Here is a 19942-nt window from a genome sequence, read left to right on the forward strand (position 1 = left end):
CCACTCCAGCCTGTTCCAGAGCCGTGTTTGCCCCGCAGCTCTAAGCTCTCGGGGGTCCGAGCACAGAGGCCGGCAGAGCGTTCCTATCCACCCCTCACGTGCCTGACGTGGAGCGGGGAGTGCAGGGGCCTGCACCCGAGAGCAAGAGCAGGGGGGAGCCCAGCCCTGCGGGGCCCCATCCCCCATGCGGCCGGGTTAGCTGCTGTGGTCCAGGGCTGCGGGCTGCCATGGGACCCTCCCTCCTTCCCTCCCTCCCTCCTCTGTTGTGTCCTTGGGACCGGCTGGACAGCCAGGGACAAGCTATTTGATGCCTTGTCCCCAGCACACTTATTTACATGTCCAATCTCTGCCTTCACCAGCCGGGACATTTTCCGCGCTATTCCGGGACGTGGTGTGACAGACGACACAGGCTGCAGCGGACCCACGATTTTATGTAAAAGAAAAGGGAGGGCAAATTAGTTAACCCAACTGGAAAGCAATTTGGCACCACAAATCAAGAACTAGAAAGACACATGAGGTTCAAGCTGAGATGTCTCATTTCCAATTTATCCTAATGAACCTGAAATAAGGAAAAAATTTTATGCACAAATGTTGTAACATTGTTTATAAATGAAAAAAGAAACTAAGTATGCTCCAATAAAAGGTTGGTTAAATTATGTTACAAACCCTCCAAGAAACATTGTGCAACCATTAAGAATTGTAATTATAACCCTGGCCCGGAAGATCAATTGATTAGAGCAGCAGCCCAATACGCCAACGCTGTGGGCCTGATCCCCAGCCAGAGCACATACAAGCAGCAACCGATGCATGCAGAAATAAATGCAAAAACAAATCTCTCTCAAAAAAGGGAGGGGGTTATAATTATACAGATCACACAGCCATTTGCAAAATGCTTACCACACGTTAAATGAAAAAGCAGGAGACAAAATTTCACGTACACAGTGAAACCACTCTATAAAAATACGTGTCCATATGGATTAGCCTGGGATGGAAGGCACTAAAATGAAAAGGGTGGTGTTGGAGGGGAGAACGATGAGGCCCGTCTCTGCTTCTCAAACTGTCATGTTTTTAAATCACCTTCATGAACAGTAAATTCCAACAGAGGCCCGTCTAGGCTGGAACCTCAGACCTGTGCCGTGTTTCATGCCGTCGAGGCACCGTGGCAGTTGGCCCCACCTGGCAGTTGGCCCCGCCTGGCCCGAGGCTGTGCACTGCGGCCGGGGGCCCCACTGCGGCACAGGAGCTGCTTCCAGGGGTGCGCCTGGCCTCTGCTTTTCAGGCGTGAGGTCAAGGCACTATTCAAGGACCCAGGGAAGGCTGCCCTCTCCCCAGGAACTGCAGAAGGGGCCAGAAAAACCCCTGCGGTCCTAGGCAGGGCTTGGCCCTGCCAGAATCAGCCCCGACAGGCCTGCCGAGGAGCCGGCTCTACTGTGCCCGCCCCTTTCCCTACCGAGGGGAGAACGGTCAACATTCTGGTCAACTACAGACCAGACTGATCTCGTGTGCCCATGGCCCCGGCTAGCACTGAACTTCCACACTGAGGGGCGCACTTAGGCTGAGCCCGCAGGCAACCGCACGCACAGAGAGAGGGGCCAAAACGCAGGCTCCCCCCAGGCTTGGCCGCCAGTTCCTCCAGCAAGGACCGTGGAGGGGGTGGCAGTACCAAGGACAGTGACCCCACCGCCTGCCACTGACGGAGAAGCTCCTGTCTGCCAGGAGCTGCGGAGCAGCTGCCTGTTCGCTATTCCCCACCAAGCCTCTCAGCAGGCTCCAGGTGCAGTGTTAACGCCCCCACTTAAGAGGCGAGACAACTGAGGGCAATGAGGGAACTGAGAGCACAGGGCAGGCGGCCGTGGAGGAGCAGCAGCCACAGCCCTGTGCTAACCCATGGCTATGGGCCTCAACAAGGGCCATGCGGGGACCGTGACCGAGAGCAGGCCCAGGTGCAGCCGCCACTGTGGGCACCTCCCCAGGCACACCAAGTTCCTGCAGGACAGGATCCGGGAGGCGTGGCTTTGTGTGTGTGTGTGTGTGTGTGTGTGTGTTCCCCTCCCCCCGCCCCAGGTGGGGGGAATGAGCCAGGGATCTGCTCAAGGTCTCTAAGGACGAGAGGACCCTGAAGTTCATCTAGGGGATGCACACCTCTGCGAAGAGGGAGAGAGAGGAGCCAGACACAGTCCTTGCAGCCACTAGGAAGGCAGCAGCCAAGAAGGATGGAGCCCCGCCCCTCCGTGTGTATTCACACCTGCTCAGGGGGAAACGAAAAAAAGAGCATGTGGCAGACAGGCAGTGTGTCCAGTGTCACCTGGGGTGTGACTAGCCCAGAGTCCGTGCTCTGTCCACACGCCAGGCCAGCTCGGGGAAGGACTGGCTGGCCCAGTGGTCAGAATAACTAAATCCCGGGCACCCGTGTAAAGAAAGGGCTTGGCCTGCAGAGGATTAAACAGTAACTGGGTGCTGCCTATTAAAATTTATCTTTCCTCTTATCTTCCCTAGTCAACCCCAGAAAACTGTAATCATACACTAATATTTATTTTCAAAGGTTGCTTCTCCTGCCCCACCCACACTTTATCTCATCTGCCATAATGGAAAAGTTGGGGGGCAGGTGATTGGCCGCAAGGAACTCAGGCTTTGCAGGCAAATTCAAAGGCCTCCTCTGGAGTTCAGAGCAAGAGGCATCGTGTTTTCTGCCCACGGTGACACTGTGAGAACTGAATGAGAGGACATGCTGTGATGATGACGCCGGGAGGGCCCAACACGCAGTAGGTTCTCAGTAAAATGCGAACCCCCGTCCCGCACAGCAGCCTGAGAAGTGATGAAGGCACCCATGTTACAGCGGAGACAACGCAGGCACAAGAAGTCGCCCGAGTTTCCCAAGGTCCCGTAGACACTGAAAACCAGTCACAGGTCCTCTGTCAGCCACAGACCCAGGGGGTCTGCGATTCAAAACCACTGCCGAGACGCACGGACTCGGGGGGCTTGTTGCGATGGGTGCTTGTTTCTCATCTCCACCGCACATTAAGCTCTGAGATTCTGAGTTTGTTATTTTTTTAATGCTGATTTCCAAAGAGCCTGCTTAACTGTTCATTTCTCTCTGTAAGCCAAAGATGTGTGTGTCCACTGGCTGTGCAACTAGAAAGGACTAGGTTCAAATCCAGGTTCCACAACTTTATAAATTATCAAATTTAGTTCTCCGTAGCATTATCCAGAATGCTAAACTTTGAGAGGATCAGTGAACATAGATGGTTGAAATGCTTAGAACATGGTACAGCTCAGGCACAGGAACCTCACTCAGAGTTAACACCCGAGGGTGTATAAAGCCGGATTAACAAAGTGCCGGAAGGAACTCACTGGAAAGTTGGTCAGCCTCACACAGTCAAACACCGAAGCTCCCTTGGCTCAGAGCAAACGGAACACACAAACCCACTCTCATTCCTGTCTACACAAGTTACGCAATAGCGCCACAATCCCCAGTCCGAACGGCAAAGCCAACAAATTGGGAGTGCCAGGATCTTCTCTATTAAAAAAGAATTCTGCTAGTGAGTCATACCGAAGGTTTAAACCCTATAGTCTTCCTAACGGGATTAGGTGGCTTAAAGCTAAATAGAAATACAAAAGAAATGGGACATGATGATTGAGGAAATGAAGAAGCAAAACTGCTTTGGCTGACTCACATTTCAGCTCCGAGCTTCCCAGAGACAGAAGGAAAAGGAGTCACAGGTACGAGAATTAAGCCGCAGGGAGGTGCCGCCACCGGGCAGGAGACGTGGAGGCAGTAACCTGCCCAGGGCAAGATGGGGCGGATCAAGTCAATTCAGACCAGACTCCGAAGGTGGTGCTTCCCTATTCGCACTCTCATCACCCAGACGAAGTCATGCGTACCCTAAAAGAGGCTGTATTTCTGGTGGAAAATCCCACGATTTGTCACAAAAGTAAAGGGTTTGAGTACTGGATTGTGGTGGGTGAAAACGGCCCCATTTCTTGGCTCCTCCTCCCACAGAGAGCTGCAGGAGAAGGACCCCATGTACCAGGCTCTGGGCTTGGCCGTGGGACTGGCTTTGGCCAATGGGACGTCAGCAGCCATGAGGCAAGGAGGGGCCTGTGTGCCGGGCTTGCCCCCCTCAGATGCTGCCCAGGGGCCGTGGTGCTCCGAGGAAGCTGGCCTGGGCTACTGGCACCCAAAAGGCCCCCAGGAGAGCCGAGGCACCCCAGACAGCAGCCACCAGTGAATGCTGTGGGACCTGTGAGTGAGGCCACTGTGAACCACCAACTCGCTGTCACCTGCTGCAGGGACCCACGGGAGCCCCGCTGAGAGCCCACAGGGTCGGGGGAGTCACACATCACTCCTGCTCCAGGTGGTTTACGAGGCAGACGACTGAGACCAGGATGGGGAACGAAACGACACCAGAAGTCCCCAACAGCAGCAGCTTTAGAGCGAACAGGAAGCCGAATTCCCACGGTGTCGCCCACAGAAGCCTTGGGGTGCGACACGCAAGGGCAAACGAGTCCAAGGACTCTGCGTGGAGCAAAGCCAGCACCTCCTCCAGTCTGGGCCAGCAGCCCCCACTTTGAGTATTTTACCCCTGGGAGAGCCGTGCATCGGCAGGGCTGAAAGAGCTTTTGAGCTTTAGAAGCTGCCTCTGATACAACCAGTCTACAGCTAACAACTATTCTGGTATTTACTAATACCGGGTCCTTAGCTGGGAGGCGGAGACGCAGAGAGGATTGATTGTATACGGCCAGGCCCTGCCCTCGAGAGTCTCGGAGATGTGAGGACCAGGCATGGCGTGATCTTGGGCACAGATCTCGCTCCCTAAGGCTCAGGCCCTGAGTAGTTAGTTAATGGCCACCACGTAGGATTCTGGCAGGCTCCCGGCATAGAGTCTGATGCGCACTACTTGTTCAGTAACATTAGCACTGTTACTAACACTGACATCCTGACACTAACACGAGCGTCTTTCGCTGTGATACGAAAGAGGGACTGGAGAAGAAGTCAGTGGGAGGAAGTGAGGAAGGACCGCTGGGAGACAACCATGGTCGTCCTGGAGAAAAGGGGTGAAGGTCTGACCATGAGCAGAGACTTAGGGCCCTGGCCCGGAGCCAGGGGGAAGCACCTGGATGGGGTGGCCTCTGGACTATGAACACACTCCAAAGGGCTGTGACTTCGGCCTCCTACCCACCCCTCCAAAAGTCTTGGCAGTCACCTGGGGTCAAAGGGCAGTAATGGAAGGCACACTGGCCAACTCTGCCAGAGTCCAGAGTAAACCTGCCAACATGGCTGGGCCAAGAGCCTGGGAAAGCTGGCATCTCTCCAGGGCTCCAGTTCCCTGGAGGCACGGCAGTCCCACAGGTCCCTAGGGAGAAGGAATTACAGGGGGAGGGGGCCACTGTGGCCAGAGCCAGCTGGGCTGGGGCAACGCCACGGCTCCTTCTGGAGCTGACCAGCAGCCACCTGGCCCTGCTCCATGGGAGACACCCAGCTCACACCTGCACTGCACTCAGCGGGGCAGCTTGCCCGCTTCAAACCAAGATGACTTGGGTCCAGGAAGCTCCCCGAGGCCATAGCACACCCCGGGGCTCCCGCGGGTTGCGGCGTGAGATCCTCATGCTGGCCAGCAGTGTGGCACCCCACAGCCAAGCCCAGGGCTAAGCGGCCACCCCTTCCTTTTCCCTTGAGCAAAGCCTGGCCCACCTGGTCCCAAGAACACTTGTTTCACATGTGTTCTTCAGACCGGACCAAGATGCAAAGTGCGGATCCACATAGAGAAACGGAAGAACTGGCTGAAATTCCCCCGCTGACCCCAGTCTCACATTGGACATTGCCTTTCTTGACACCCTTCTCACAGACTCAGGGGGGGCCTAGACATCGTGAGAAGAAAGCCACAGAAGGCTTTGGCGTCAAGTGCAATACGGGAAGTCATGTGCACGCCTGTTTTGTGGAGGAAGGAAGCAGCAACTGACAAGACAAAGAAGACAGTTCCCTCAGTAAACGAAATGTCGCATCAATAGCGGCCACAGTGCAGGCAGGTGGACGGTGCACGTCCCAGCCCAGGGCAGCATCGAAGGCGGGCTCACAGGCCTCAGGGTAGAGAGTGCTTTCTGTGAGGCCCCGTTTCAGCCATCACCCCGTCTCACCCAGAAGCAGAGCTGGTGCTCTGTGCCCCCCAGCACGTCGAACAGCTGACGGGACGAGGAGGAGGAGGACACTGCTGAACAGGCCACGGACACCCGGCGTGGGGCTCGGCGTGCTCGGAAACACGCCCTCTGGGCCCAGTCCTCTTGGCAGCCACGTGCTGCTCTGCGCATGCAAGCAAAGCTTTCTGACAGTGTCCAGCCAATGGACTCGGAAGCTGCGGGGGCAGAATCTGTAACGAGAATGGCACTCGGGGTCGTGGGGGAACCGAGCCCAGGCAGGCTGTTGACCCACAGCCTGGAGTGACTTCTATGAAGGGAGACGCATGGGAGCCCGAACAACGGGCCAGCCACCTTCCGATGGGCTGGCCCGGGCTCTGCAGGCCGGGCTGGCCGCTGCCGCTCTCTAGGGAAGGGGGGACCCTGGCTCAAGATATTCTGCTGGCCACTCGTGGGTCCGGTGTGTAAGGCCTGGCAGAGTGTCTCAGGCGGCTTAGCTCTCACTCCTACTGTTGGCATTTTCCAAAGCAAAGGTTGGAGACTGCGGGCCTTAGTTTCCCCATCTCTAAGAGAGGCAGTGCACGCTAGAAAGGGCTTCAAGCGTCTGTCTACAAACCCTGACACCCACATGTTCAGGCCACATCCACATGCTGTAGAAGTGTGCTGGCCCCTGGCTGGGCCCTTACTGCCCGTGGCACAACACAAGATGCCACTCTCACCCTGCCACCCGCTGCCCAGGGAGTCTGGGACTCACTGTGTCACCCCTCCCGCCCCAGACACTCGCTCCCTTCCACTGCAGCTGGCCCGCCCTGCCCGCTCAGGCCCCTCCCTCCCGATCCCCTCGCTGCTCAGTGCAGGCCTGTCCCTGCAGGCTCTCCCCCAGCAACGCGGTCTCGCTCACTTCCTGGACTCGGCTCATGACTGGTTTTCCGTTTTTTAGAGTATAACTGACATACAGTGTAGTTCACTCCGATGTACAGCTGTGGGTTTTGACCGCTGTTCACAATCACGCAGCCATCACCACGAGCAAGATACAGAGTACTTCCATCTCCCCACCCCCCAAATTCCCCTGTGTACCTTCAGCCCTGCACCAGCCCCTGGCCGCCTGATCCAGAATGCCATAGAAACGGGCTCAGGCAGCCTGTGACCTTTTGATCCCGACTCCTTGCACACTGCCATGCACTGAGAGACACCCGCGTGGTTGGGACCCGCAGTGGGCAGAGGAGCACACATACAGCCACGTCCAGTCACATGTGCACACACCGCAGCCTGCTCCCCCGCTCCCCAGGAGAGGGTGGTTAAGTAGTCCCCATTTGAGGCCAACACGAACGCAGTCCTCGTGGATCTGGTGAGCACACGCATTTCATTTCCTCGGCTAAGCACCGAGGAGAGCGACTGCTCAGGGTGTGAGAACACCTGTTTACCTTCGTAAAACAGGTGTTCTCACGTCGCCTGTTTTCACACTGCTTGTGCCACCTGCACCCCCACCAGCGACATGGGAGAGTTCCCGGGATCCACACCCTCGCCGGCACCTGGTGTTACCACTTCTTTAGTAAGCCATTCTAACAGGTGTGTAGTGACATGAGGGGGCTATAACCATGCTTACTGCATACATGCCGGTACAAGCTCCATGGCCCACATACATCTCACTGATGTCCATTTCAACCCTGCACAGTAAGTTCCAGTACTTTCTCAGCTGTGAAATGAGGAAGCTGCAGTGGCACTTAAACCGGGGTCAAATGACTACAAATCCATGGTCTCAAGTAATTTCTCTCCTAGGACGGCCCCACTTAGTCCTTCATGGACTCTCCAATTTTTCCAGGCCCCGGTTCCAACTGTACCTGCTGTGCGGCACTTTCTCTAAGTCACAGTGTAACAATGAGCCCTCTGGGTTTGCCTTATATTATTCGATCAACTCCCTAATTATTTCACTTTTTTCCAGTTACAGAACCAAAGTATTCTCAAAGTAACTCACGTTTCTTGTTTCCCAAACAAGAGTTCCACTTCTGGGGCCAGAGTACTGGTCCCTCGCAACACACACACACACACACACACACACACACACACACACACACACATTCTCTCTCTCTCTCTCTCTCTCTTTTCTTTTCCATCTTCTGCATTTCAGGCACGGACTGGAATGAACCGGACTATGTGGCAAGTGTTCTGAAATCAAGGGGGAGATCACACCAAGTTGCCATGACACAGCCCCAGAGCCCCCCCACTGCTTTACAGAGCCACAGCCGGCAGGTCACATCCTGCCCCCCCCCCCAACCCTGGGGAAGTCACAACGTTAAGGCAGTTCAGTTGCAGAAAACATGGGAGGTTAAGGGTCAAGGTAAAGCACCCCCACCACCAAAAGTGATTAGCGTAAACTGATCCATGACAGAAGATGATAAAATGCCCAGGTTCTAGAAAGCAGGGTAAAAACAGCTGTGTCATCATGAAGAATCGGTCTTAAGAAACCAACGTGGATGGCCAAGGAAACACGACAAGGAGTGTCTTGAGTTAACTGGCCCTGGGACCAGGGACAGGAGACTGCCCTAGCATGACAAGGCAGGCCAGCGCTAAAGCCAGAGACGGGTCCTGACCAGCCCAGGGGACCTCAGCCCCGTGGGACCGGGGGGTGCGGAGGGGGTCACACGTGGGGCCCAGTTGGCGCCCGCCACCTGGTGTGCCTGTGCCAGTTGTTCCTTCTTTCCTTCCTTTCCTTCTTCCTCCCTCCTGCCCTGTCTGTCCGTCTATCCATCAACCTGGCACCCACCATCATTCCCTGCTCTCTCACCCCCCCAGCCCCCGCACCATGTAGTCCCCACCCAAAGGTGACAGGGGACCCCACTGCTGCTGCAGTCGGCATCTCTAATCCATGCCCCGCCCAGCACACAACCCCCACTCCGTAAGGAAACAGAAGCCTCGCCCTGTTTCTATCCCCACCCCCCCCAGAAAGCCCCCCGTTCCCGTTCCCCATGCCCTCCCCCCACTGCTCAGTCCTCTGTCCGTGTCACCGGTCCCAGCCCTGTCTCTCTCACGCCCCTCTGGTCGTCACCGGGCCCGTGGGCCTAGTCCACGGCACGGTTCACGGCTTTCCCGGACCTGGCTCGTGGTTCCCTCTCTCTCCAGCTGGCAAGTCACTCCGGAACCTGCCTCTTTAAAGCAAAGCTTTTACTCTCTGCCCAAACGGTGGAAGGAACCGTCTGGACATCGATATTCCATTTCTCAGCAACGTCAGCCCCTTTTCTGGGCTGGCCCCTTATCTAATCTCTCTTTCACCCCCAACTCGCTCTCCTCCGGTCAGGCCGGGTCACTCCCGATCTTGTTTGCACTGTGCACTGGGGAGTCCAGTTCGGGGCTTAGAACGACTTTCCCTTAGACGCGGTCTTCAGATTACAGACGTTTCAGTCTCCACGAAGTCTGGCTCTGCTGCGGCTTTTCTGGTGGGACAGACCCGCCCTGACTCACCAGCCCCAAGGGCGAGGCCCTGTTCACCTGTGCTCACCTTCACACCGTCTGGGGCAGGCGGCCCTGGTGTTCTACCCTCAACAGACCTCAATTCCTGACTATATTTTGTAATGCTCACCCGGGGATGTTCAGTGATTTTAGAGGGAGAAAAAAGGGGGAGGAAAGGAGGAAGGGAGGGAGGGAGGGAAGAAAAGATCAGTGTGAGAAAGGAACATCCATCAGTTGCCTCCCACAGGCGCCCTGACTGGGGATCGAACCCACAACCTTTTGGTGTGTGAGACAATGCTCCAACCAACTAAGCTACCCAGCCAGAGCCTGACCTGTTTCTGAAGTTTCTTGAATAAGTTGACATGTTTTTTATCTTAAACGTCTAAATGAATAGCCCTTCCCCAGAAAGCTCCTGGTTGAGCTGCCTCCCGCTACTACTTCCTGGAGGCCCGGCGAAGCAAGGACTGGGCGGAGGAGGGAGCGGTGGTTGGGAAAGGGGGCCGCTGTTCTGGCGGGCAGAGGCAGCGGGCAAGGCCCTGCTTCAGAGACCAGGGGGACACGTGGACAGAGAACCCGAGGCAGCCAGGGAGACGGGGAGGGCTGGAGCTCCGCACCAGGTCTTGGAGACCGCTCGGGCAGGGACAGGGGGCGACTGTCCTCCGACTGCTGCTCTGACCTTGTGGGGACTGTGACACGCTTAGACGGGGGGGGGGGGGGGGACCCTGGCGTCTGGGGAAGGACTTCGTGGAGAACCGTGTGGAGGACAGCCAAAGGCGGCCCGGAGACCACGCCTGTGCTTAGGTGGGCCAGCTGGGCCTGGGTGGCCGGGCCAGAAGCTGGGCCAAGTCCTCTGGCCAGAACTGCCAGCGGGCAAGTCCTCAGGCCAATGAGGTTCAAGCCCAGGGTCATGCTCTTGGCACCAGCGCAGGGCCGAGGCTGGCGGTGAGGCCCTTGGGGCGCGGCCAGGAGCTCCTCCACGTGGGTCCCCCGTCCTGGGCTCCACACACCAAGGAGCCCCCGCCCGCAGGAAAGGGGAAGCAGCTGTGTGTGTTAGGTTGTGGCGACGTAGTAACTTCTTTCTGGTATGAAAAAGAAAAGTAAAACCGAGTGGAAAGCCAGCCCCACTGGGAGGCTCTGACGTTTCAGGCCCCAAACCAAGGTCCCACCGGCAAAGACCCTCAAAGTGACAGTCTTTAAACTCTAAAACGGCCAGGCGCCCTGGACCCGTGTGCCAAGTGGGGAGACTGTCCGTGAGGTCAGTTTATCATAAACCGACGAACACCACCCGAAGGAGCTTCCTCGGGCTGCCACAGCCCAGCCCCACGGATGGGGCGGCCGAAACAGCACGAGCTCATCCCGCGGCCCCGGAGCCTGGGGTCCGGACCGAGGTGCCGGCAGCACCGTGCTCTCTTCAGAGGAGTGAGGCAGGCTCTGGCCGGGGCTCCCTCCACGGCTCAGGGACCGCTGTCTGCCCCTTGGGTCTCTTCACACCCTCCTCCTTGCGTGCGTCTGCCTCCGTGTCCAAACGTCTGCTTTTTATAACAACCCCAGTCACGCGGGAGTGGGGCCCACCCACATGCTCTCCTTTTAACTGGTATCTCTGTAAAGACCCTGACCCCAAATAAGGTCCCGTTCTGAGGCACTGGAAGTTAGGACTCCACCCTGTCTTTTTGGGGGGAGCTGTGGTTGGGGGATGGCGTGTAACAATCCCTCTCTCCCGGGTATTTCCCAGACGGGCGGACACACAAATCGAAGGCCCACACTTCTCGCTGGGCCCCCGGCCTCCCCACCCATTTGCGGCTCCGTGTTCCCGCTCCTCCGACCCGAGGCCGCCGTTAAAAGGCGATGCCCGTGCCACTGTGGGGGAAGCGGAGGGGCGGTCAGCCAGTGGAAGGGCCCAGGGTCCTTCTGTGGAGAAGCATCCACCTGGAGACGGCCGCGCCGGCCGCCTGAGGAAGGGCCCACACGCACCCCGGGCCCGTGCACGGCACTTGACCTCCGACAGGACTGAACGGCGAAGCATGGACAACACACAGAACATACACGCCTGTCGCCAGCCCCCGTGTCCCTGGCATCACAGCCTGGCAGACACCCGGGCGATGTGAGCTCTCCCCTCTTGGGGGCTAATCTGACAGAGACTCATTCTTCCCCCAGACAATGGGTGGAAAAGGACACCGTTTCTGAGTCTTTGTGAGACTCTGTGAGGCTCTGTGAGACAGCCCCCGCCCCCCCCCCCCGGCAGACAGGCCCACACAATAAATCTGCATGAGTGCTGGTAGGGGACTGGGCACCGGGGGCTTTTATTAACGTATCGGTTCCACCGGACTCCGATGCAGGAAGGAGTGGGCGATAAGGGCCGCCGGCTGGGGGTCCTGGGGGTTCTGGGGGCCTACGGCCTCCTGCCCACCACGGGGGCGGGGGGGGGGTGAGGGGAGGGAGGGCAGCAGGCGAGAACAATGGCCGTCCCCGTCTCACAGGAGTGGGCAGCAGGCCCAGGGCCAGACGGCTGAGCTCACTGCCTGACAATGACGGGGACCTCAGGGCGGGGATGCGACAGGAAAGCCGGGTGGGGCCGGCAGGGCCCCGCAAGGGACTGGTGACCGGTGACCTCAGAAGGCGTCCTCAGACAACACCAGATGTTCCCTACGGATTTTTTTCCAAAAACACTGGGTGAATGAACACCAAGGTCACTGTTAACGCCTATTTCTGAGCGGAAAGTACTATGGGTATTTTTCCTCCGCTTCCCTAATACACTGACAGGTGCTCACGGTGATGTTAAACAAAAAAGAAGAAAATCTTTAAAACATTGAAGAATGAGCCCTTGTAAGTTACCGTTTCGGGGTGTCTGCCAAACGTGAGGACGAGACTCGCGCGTCAGCGAGAGACGCAGAACTGACGGCCGCGGGGTCCCTACCGAGCCCCGGCGGCGGGGCACTGGGCGGACGAGTCCACGTTCCCGTCCAATGTCCTCTTGTTTGCATGAACTCAGAAGGACTGAGAGCCCTTCAGCGCAGTCACCAAGGATTAATTTTACCCACAAAAAAACCCCTAAAGCACAGGAAGGTGAGAGTGACTTCCCCAAAACCAGAGCCACCGCTGAAGACGACGACCGAACAGGTAACAGGGTCGAAGCCGAAGCCCGGAGGTGCCTGCGTGGACAATCAGACCCTCACCTGCGAGCAGAGACAGGTGGGCAAACCGCCCTCCCATTTGTGCACCTGGGTCTGGGGGCGGGGCGACGAGGGGAGACTCCACCCGGCCCCACGGAGACAAAGGAACGGGACAGGACCCGGCTGTGGAGGGGACAGGGCTGGCGATGACCGTGACGCCCGTCTTGTCAGACACGAAACACGCATGTGTGTGTGTGTGTGTGTGTGTGTTACAAACCGAAGTAGCCAGCCCCCCTGCAGGCCTCTCCTTCCCTTCCTCCCCTCGCTGGCTACGCTCTAAACCCCCAGGAAGGAAGGAATTCGAGAGCCCCAGCGCACACTGCAGATACTCAAATACATGTATATAAAAACACACAGTAAAGAGTCTTATAAACTACTCCCCACTTTTACTGTGTCTGCTGTGCTCTAGTATTTCTCATTTCTCTTCCATTTAATTTTTATTTTAAACACAGATGCCATCCTTCTAAATTAGTCTCATGATCTGCTTAGCAGGTTGTGACTTACAACGTGGAAAACCGTGCACTAACTAGTCTTTGGAAGAGTCACGTGCAAGGTCCCAGCTGCGTGTCAGATGCACGTACAGCTGGGCCCCGGAGTTCAAGCGTGAGTCACGGAGGTCCGGGAAGCCCCCAGCCCGAGTCCCCCGCCTCCTGTTCACCCGTTACTGAGCCCTGGGCGGACCCCAGGGGCTGGGCTGTCTGTCGGGAGCCTGCACAGTGGGAGCAGGGCCCAGCGGGGAAGACACCTCAGGGGAAGGGAATTCTGGGCCAATCAGAGCCTGGAAATCTTCCTCTCAGGGCTGTGCCTGGGGGGCTGGGCGAACCCGGTCTCAGCGCTTCATGGAGGACACATGGGCCATGCATCACCTCTGTGGCAGGCTGTGCTCCGGAGGCTGGGCCGTCGTCCTTGGCTTCCTGGAGGCACCTGTACGGACAACCAGGCCCTCACCTTCATCGTCACCCTGGTTTGGACCTGGATGGAACAGCAACCATGGCACGAGGGCAAAAGGGAGGTGCTACTGGGACACCCCCCGATGCTTGTCCCTCCAGAAGACATCCGGGAGGTACAGGGGTCAGGAGGACAGAGCGAGAGGACGGGGAGGGCCACAGCCTCACCAACTGCGCTGCAACCACTCTGCTGGCAAAGCTACAGAACCCAGTCCCGGAGGCCACGCGGAATCCCGAACATCTTTTCCCGAGGGGAAGAACAGGATGTTCCAGGCAGCAACTCGGGTAACGCACGTGAAACAGAAAAGAGCTGAATGGAAGTCGCACAGAAGCACAGAACACACCTGCGCGCCTGCCGCAGCCAGCCACGTCTGAGCGCCACAGCCAGTGACCTGGACTGGGGTCCTGGGGGTCACTCTGAGACAGACCCCTCCGGGAAGGAGGGGCGGACACGGAGTTGCTTGTGCTCAGAAGACGGCGGCCTCCGCCTCCAGAGTGGAAGGCTGGAGGGGAGCCCCGGGGAGGAGGGCCGTTCTTGTGCCTCCTGCCACCAGGACAGGGTGAGGCCAGGGCCAGACGACACAGCACACCCCATGATGGCGGGCCACACACGGCCACAGCCCCGCAGAGGTGGCTGCGACCGAGTTACAAGTAAAGCTTCAAGTCTCAAAACAAGACGCAACAGACCAAACAAAAACAAAAACCAACCCCCCCCCCCCCCCCCAGAATTCGGAAGCTTTTGTAAAGGGGGGAAGAGACCTCCATAAGGAAGGTTTACACAGCGGAAGAGGCCGCGCTTTCTGGACACTGTGCAACAAGAAGGACACCCTCCACGTCCCAGCTTCGCCACCGACAGAGAGTCCCTGGGCCGGGCAGGCGGCTGCCAAACACCAAGCACGAGGGGAGAAAGCCTGAAGCCGTGGAGCACGACTTCTTACAATCGCTTTCGGAAGGAGCTTCCCAGTTGAACGGGAGGCCCAAGCTCAAGTCTCTGGGGGTACAGGCGCCACCTTGGGAGACGTGTGGGGTGCCGCCTCTCTCCTTCAGCCTGGGGGGGAGTCTCTCCTGGGGGCTGCAGCCCAGGCTTCCTCAGCGGGCTGAAGGAGAAGCGTGTCTTCCGTGCAGAGAAACGGAAGCGTGCAGAGGTGGGCGGCCACCCGGCCACCCAGCTGCAACTCCCAGGAAGGAGCACGACCCCACAGGTCCCGGCTCAGCAGCTCCTGAGCCCGCGCAGCCATCCTCACGCTGGGGCTGCCACACCGCGTGGCTGTCACTCTACGTTCCCGCATAATCGAGGAAGACACCAGCGTGATGCCAAGTGTCTCCGAGGACCGAGTCAGGCGCAGGAAGCCTGCAGAGGCAGCCCGCACGTCAGGATCCATTGCTCTGACGGCTGCCAGGCAGCCCTGCAGAGCTAATTCCGAGATCTGCCCGAGGTGGCTCTGCCAGCCTCTGGGGACGGAGCCTAACTAGGCGGGAGACTGGCAGGCGGTGGCGTGGGTGGCCGTCACCCGTGCTGTTCTGAAAGTGAGGGCGTGTGGCAGCACTTTCCCCGCTCCGGACATCAAACAGCTCAACCTACCTGTCTGCTCACGTTCACACAGCTGACACGCAAACAGCAACACCAAAGCAGGCCTGCCGCCGATCTCGTGAGGCTGGCCTCGGTGGCACCCTGTAGCGGGGTGCACACACATGCACACACACGTGTGCACATGACACGTACATGTGAGCACCCATGCACCAACCCTCCAGACACCAGCGTCCCGAACCTCCTGTCGTCCTCCATGCACCACCCAGTCAGCAGCAGGACCCGCCCCAGGGTGACCAAGAGGGTGGGGGAACACGTTCAGCTCAGACACGCCCTCCCCACAGGACCAGACCCAGGAATCGCTGCAGTGACCCGGCGCTCACACCGCTGACCCTGTGCACACCCTGTGGGCAGCCTGCAGGAGGGACCCCACGCACCTGCGGTGAGGTGGCAACCGGGCCTGATGCTCCCGCTCCGTCCCCTCCCGGGGGAGAGAGGCTCCAGGCTGTACGATGACCCCAGGAGCCGAAACTCAGCAGCAGCAGCTCTTTCCATCAGGAGACCAACACTCAGACGTGGAAACCCCTGTAAAAGGCTGAGCCCCCCAGGAACTGCCTTTGAGAGAGTGAGGCGCACCTTCCCCGAGAGACATCTAGGGGCAAGGCAGCTGGGCAGCAGGGAGGGGGGCCACCTGTGCCAAACAAGGGCTCCCCCAGCCCTGAGGGACCTCCGGGGCAGGCCAGCCCTGGACGCAGACCTAGAGGAGGACCCCGCGGTCACAGAGACTGCGGACACGGCCCAGGTCTGCGGGAGGCCCTGCTGCGTGTGTCAGGTTTCCCGCCTGCAGGTCCGGGAGCGAAGTGCCTCATCACGGAGGAACTCTCTCCGGGAGGATCCAGAATGCGGTGAGAATCAGAAGTGTGATTTAATTACCAACAACAAACAATGGCGGGGGGGGGGCAGTCACACACGCCCACGGAATGCTGTAAACCAGTCCCTCCAGGGCCCCGACTGATTACACGCATGGGGGCCGCATCCAGTCTGCCGTTGGTCGGTTCCTCGAGTCCAACTCCAAACGACAGGCGGACCACGACTGTCTTCTCAAGCCCCACCCAGGGGCAGGAAGCACAGCGGGGCTTAGTTTTAGCCTGGCCGGTAATCACAAGCACGTGCAGACTGCGGGAAGCAGGAAGACCGACCCTCGAGAGAGGTCGAACCACAGGAAAACCCCACACGTGGCCCCAGAGACGTGTCCACTGAGCGCCCGAAGCGGCCTGGACAAGGACGGCCCGTGAGCTCTCTTCCCAGTCAACCCCGGGAGGGTGACAACGCAGGCAGCAGCTTCTGGGAAACACACCCTTCCCAGAGGGGCTGGGCAGGCGGGAGCAGAGGCAGCGGTGCAGACCCCCCTCCTCTCCGTTACTAAGTTCTTCCCAGGAACCCTGCACCCCACGTGCTCTTCCTAAGTCCAGATGGAACCCCCTGCCACAAGGAGGACGTCCAGGGGGCTTCCCTCGTCTGGAAACAGCAGCCCACTTCCTCTGGCCCTCGCGGCCCCCAGGCAGCTCCTGGCACCGTGCCAGGTGGGGTGGGGTCAACACCAGCTGTGAGTCAGGTGTCTTTAAAGCCGTGTAAGTGCCTAGGCCCAGCCTCAGCAACGAAGAAGAGCTGGTCTCAGGGTCCCAGGTGACTGCGACCACCCGGGAACCTCCGACAGGGCTACGATTTCTCACCGAAGTGTTTTAAAAACTGAAATACAATGGACACCAGAGACTAGCTTCAAACACAGGGACCCAAGGATGCAGAGGGCAAGCCCTGACTTCACCCAGACTCCTAACCTGTGGGGACCCGGGGGGAGCTTAACGTGCAGATGTCTGAGCTGCACCCCCGATTCTGACTCCGAGGGTCTGGACGGGAAATGGTGGTCCGAGGACAACCCTGGTTCCAGACGGAGGACGATGAGGGAGAGTCTCCAGGCGCCACGGCGGAGCAGATGCCCTGGTGCAGGAGGGGCTGCCGTGGGCCCCTGGGGCCTCAGCCCCTCCCTCTCTCTGGGGTACTGTAGGTTTGGGAGCCCACGTCACTCAGAGATCTTTCCGGAAGGTCTGAGGGGAGGTGCCAGAAGGACGCCAGAACAGAACTGAGAGCCTCCGTCCTCCCACAGTAGGTCTGGAAGCCACAGTTTCAGAAAGGCTCACCGCAACCTGCGCGCCGCACCAACCAGCTCCCGCCAAAGCCTCCCCACACTTTTCACAAAGGTCGCTTCCCTCCAGGCCGTCCGGCCCTCATCAGTGCTCTGCTCCCTCGTCCCACCTGAGGGCACTGACAGGGGTTAACGATGCTTACCGTGAAGTACGCGTCCCAAGAAGAAAAACAACGCCTGGATTTGCTGGAAAATACACAGACACCTCCCCCCACCACCACCACCAGAAAAAGAAAGCACAAACACATTGGAAAAGACAGCAAATGCAGCAAAACACAAACGGCCGTTGTGTGGGGCTGGGACACAGGAGCTCCGTGCCTACTGCCGTGGATTTTTCAGAACAGGAAAATTCTCGATCTTCTAAAAGCCCATGTATTTATCAGAATCATGAGCTTAATTCTACTATCAAAGAACCAGCCCACCCTTCACGGGAGGCCCTTGGCCCTGCGGTCACCGGGTCACAGACAAGTGACCCCGGTCATCCTGGTCTGCAGCTGCGGTCCCCGAGTAGTTAGTTATTAACGCCCCCGCGCTCACCCGGCAGGGCGCCCTGGGCTGCACGCCGCACTGTGCAGCGCTCTAGACAGGGGGAGCAACGAGCCCTGTGACCGCAGGGCCGTCTCTGACGTGGGGCCCCAACGCGGCACAGCGGCATCCCCCCCACCCCCACCTGCTCCACATCACGATCTGGGTCAGAGCCCTGCCCCAGATCGGCTTCCCCGCAGCTCCTCACTGCAGCAGCGGCAGAGCCCGCGCACGGGGGGGTGCTCCTGTCAGCTGAGTACCTTCCGGCAGACTTTGGAGACGTGGTTCTGAGTGTTTTGAAAAGCACCACCTCTGTTTGCAAGGGTGATGGAGAGCAGGCTGCCAGCTCGTGGCGGGGGGGGGGAGGAGGGGGGGGAGTGAGGAAAAGGGACTCACGGGCGTGGACAACGGGGTGGTGACTGCGGGGGGGGGGGGGTGGTATAAAGGGAATAAGGGTAATGGAAAAAATACGACAAGGATTAAATTAAAAAATAATAAAATAAAAGGGAATTTCTTTTAAAAAAAGAAAGGGTGCTATTTTTACACTGTTTAAGGTTTAAAGGTTAGCAATCAGAGCCACCAAAACCAAAATTCCTGGCGTCTGACAAAGACCCGCAAGACGTCATCTGGGAGAAACAACACGAGCTTTTCTCCGCCTGAAAGGGAGGTGAACAAACAGCTGTCGCAGCCGGAAGGCCTGGCCATCTTGGAGATGTCGCCCCTGCGGTGTCACAGGTAACGGCGGGCACAGCACCCTCGGAGTTACTGGCGTGGGGACGGAGCGCCGGGCAGCCGGGCGCTTCAGGAGGGACGTGCGTGGGGCTGAGACCGGCCCGCGGGAGAACAGTCTGCAGAGAGCCGGGAAGCAGCAGGGGTGCTCGGGGCAACAGCGGGCCGTCTTTCTGCCCGGCTGCCGCATCTCTTCGGAGAGCAACAGCAGCATTCACCGCGGCGTCAGCTGGCCTCGGGGCGGGTCCCTCCAGGCCACTGAGGTCACCTGGAGGGTGGCGGCCAGGGAGGTGGGCCCAGGTGTGCAAATGTGCTCCCTGCACACCTACAATTCGCTGACGCTTCCACTGGGGCCGAAGACCCAGTTTCTGCATTTTGTTCCTGCTGCTGCGGCAACAGGTGGCTGGAGCCCCGCCACTGCATCTAACCGGAAAGAACTACCTGGGCCCCCGAGCCTGTCAGGTGGTCTCTTCCCCTGAGTGTTCAGATGTGGACACCGAAAGCCAGAAGGAGCAGGGACCCTGCCCAGGTCACGGCTCTCACCAGCAACGAGGCAGCGAGCCTGGTGCCCACTGCTGAGAGGTGACCCGCAGGTCTCAGGAGCCAGGCGAGGCCGGCCCCTTCCCTGCACACAGGCCGCCGTCCAGCGCCCACACCACACAAGCGGGGACCAGGGGCTGGCCCTGGCTGCCGGCGGGGGCTCTGAAGAGCAGCTGCCGCCGGGACTCGGAGAGTCTTCCGAGCCTTCTCCCAGTTCTATGGGCTGATCCTCACTTCGATCTTAAAATGAATGTTAAAAGGATACTTTATAAGGGAGTATTCAAGGAAAATTCAAGGAAATTTCCTTGAGTATTCAAGGAAAAAAAAAAGGAACCATGAACACCTGCCTACCCAGGTCCGAGGTTAGGTGGGGAAGAAAAGAAGTAGCTGGCCAATAAGAACCTAGAGAGCATTTAACCAATAAGACGATGTATTCTATTAAAGAAGTGAGTAGAACAGGCAAGGCCCTTCTTATAGGAGTTAGATTCCAGGCTTCCAGAGTCCCCAGAAGCCTGGCCTAGCTTTGCCCACAACGGCGTGCCCATATGAACTCAGGCCGTCCTCGACAGCCCTGTGAGGTAGGTGCAATTGGATTCCCGACTTAACCAGGAGGAAGCGAAGGCACAGAGACATTCAGGTATCTGCCCAAGGGGGGCCAGCCCGCAGAGCTGGAATGCAAACTCCAGTCTCTGGCTCCAGCCCGCAGGTCCTCAACCACTGA

The 19942-nt window shown here is 58.4% G+C and overlaps 1 protein-coding gene across 1 annotated transcript in view; it reads right to left on the reverse strand.

The window, feature by feature from the left end:
• The window catches only part of GALNT2 (polypeptide N-acetylgalactosaminyltransferase 2), a 152563-nt gene that overhangs the window by 75291 nt on the left and 57330 nt on the right, over nt 1-19942 (reverse strand). The window lies entirely within an intron of this gene.

The sequence above is a fragment of the Phyllostomus hastatus genome, unplaced genomic scaffold, assembly GCF_019186645.2.
Source record: "Phyllostomus hastatus isolate PE091 unplaced genomic scaffold, TTU_PhHast_1.1 phas_contig_148, whole genome shotgun sequence".
Lineage (NCBI taxonomy): Eukaryota > Metazoa > Chordata > Mammalia > Chiroptera > Phyllostomidae > Phyllostomus > Phyllostomus hastatus.